Here is a 2,207-nt window from a genome sequence, read left to right on the forward strand (position 1 = left end):
AGTGAAGTGTTGTCTGATGAAGGAAAAAAGAAGACGAGGAGGAGAAGATGTGAGAAGTGATATGTACAATACTTCTAGGAGAAGAGGACGCACATACCTTTTTAAAAATGTCTTCTAAAAAAACACACTTCAGAGCACAACGTCTGCACGTGGTCTGTGCGGCGCAGACAAAAGAGGTGGGGAAGTGCTTTTAATGAAAAACTAACACCCCCTTAATTTTCATATTCTACTAAAACCGAAAATTCATAACCGCAACAAAATCCTAAAATCAAACTCAAACACCAACACCATCGCGGCCACCGCCAGACATCAAATCACCTATCAACAACCCAACCGAGTGCTCCCCCAAGCAAACCTGCCACTTCCAAACCCAAAACCCATACTAGAATTTCCGAACCCAAACCCCATACTAGAGCATCTGTGAGGTGATACATCCGGCCGTGGTGGTGGTGGATAATAAACGTGCCCTGCGTGTTGGTTCGGGTAACCATATCCAGCCGGTTGCTCTCCATACGACGTTGTTAGATACCCGGAAGCCACCCCCATCCCATGGGGAGAATATGCAGACTTCTCCCCAAACTCATACATGAAACTTAAAACCCCTTTCGGTTTACCAGACGACCTTGTAACTTGATAATTAACTGTCTGAACCTCCATCCTGTTACCCTTGACTCCTTCAAGAAGCTCCTTAACCGGAACATGAACCTCTCCTAAATTCTTCCCGCCGAACATCCCCTCCGCCTTTATTTTCACAACCAGCGTCACACCCGAGACTTCATCGATAAGAAACTTCATGAGAAAGTTTCATATGGGGTTGGAATCATCGTGTTTGTCCATGCTAATTATTTGCTTTTGATATTTGCTGATGGTTCCGGAGATGAAAACGACGGCGTAGACGTGCATTTTGCTAATGAATCTTGATTTCTTGAGGCCTTTTGCAGAGAGGAGAGTGAGGCTTAAACTTCGGTACTCCATGATTGAATTTGGGATCTTGGTGAATTGATTTTGGTGAGGATTTATATTTATAGTGAAATAAGCGACTCTAGGGTTTGTTTCACTTATTTAGACTATTCTTGTAACCCACGTAATTAATTATCAAAAGTTTTAAAAAAGTTATCTGAATGAGTTATTTTAAAGTATAAATATCTGAATTATTATCAGAATTTTATATTATAACAAGTTTTTATAATAATCTGAATGTTTAAATTTTATTATTCCAACGTTGCGTGAAATTGATTGTCATCAAATAAGGAAAAAGAACAATTGATTGTAATTTCCTTCTTTTTTATATCGGGTAATTTCTTCTATAAAAAGCGAATCAATAATTATTATTGATTTGTAATTAAATCATAACACCGTCATAATTCATTCCTTATTGCTTATTGAATTGTAATGAATCAACACTTACATACACCTACAAATCTACTTTAAAAATTCAAAGGTTTATTACTGTTGGTACTTATAATGGATCTCACAATTAGTTATGAGATTAATTTAAGCTTAGCATAAATGACTTACAACCTACAAAGGTCTCGATCTTGTAGTGTTCGTTTATTTGCTATTTTTGGTAAGAAAGAAAATAAGGTTGAGAGAAAGTGGGAGTTGGTGAAATGGTTTTTCAAAAGCTTCTATGTGTATGCCCATGCTTGTACTAGGTATAGTACAAGCATGAGCTACAAGATTTCTATTCATCATAGCTCAATGGGCTTTATTTACAAAGGTCTCGGGCCCAAACATACAAAAGACTAAACGAAAGCACGTACAATACATCGATGATAAAGCTAACAAATACGAAAGACTTATACATATAAAATGGGCTCTACAATCTCCCTCTAGTCTTTAGTATTGTAAGTTGCTTTCGTGTCTAATCCGTCTCGTACTCGAAGCAAGATATTGAATAAACTTGTTGAACTTCTCAACTATTTGATCAATGTTTCCCCAAGATGGGTCTTCAAGCGTGTGTAGAGGAGACTTGTGCAGCTTCATGATGTCTGCCTCACTGAACAACATCAACGCATGTTCGTCAAAGAAATGATAGGATTGCAGCTGCTTGCAGTAGACGATTGCATCAACAGTTTCCCTGGCAAAATGCCAAGAAGTGAAGTCTCAAAGTGTGTCGGGCGCAAAAGTTACTCTTGTATTTCCGGATCTTCCTTCTTTTGCCCGTTGTAGGATCAAGTTCAGTTGGATCCTTGTATGTCTTCCCC

General features: G+C 38.4%; 1 pseudogene; it reads right to left on the minus strand.

Annotated features, from left to right (window-relative positions):
* Nucleotides 1-274: 274 nt before the first annotated feature.
* Nucleotides 275-975, minus strand: LOC143590301 (protein SRC2-like; annotated as a pseudogene).
* Nucleotides 976-2,207: the final 1,232 nt, after the last annotated feature.

The sequence above is a fragment of the Bidens hawaiensis genome, unplaced genomic scaffold (genome assembly GCF_021521415.1).
Source record: "Bidens hawaiensis isolate Kalapana, Puna unplaced genomic scaffold, B.hawaiensis_p1.1 tig00038440_1, whole genome shotgun sequence".
NCBI lineage: Eukaryota > Viridiplantae > Streptophyta > Magnoliopsida > Asterales > Asteraceae > Bidens > Bidens hawaiensis.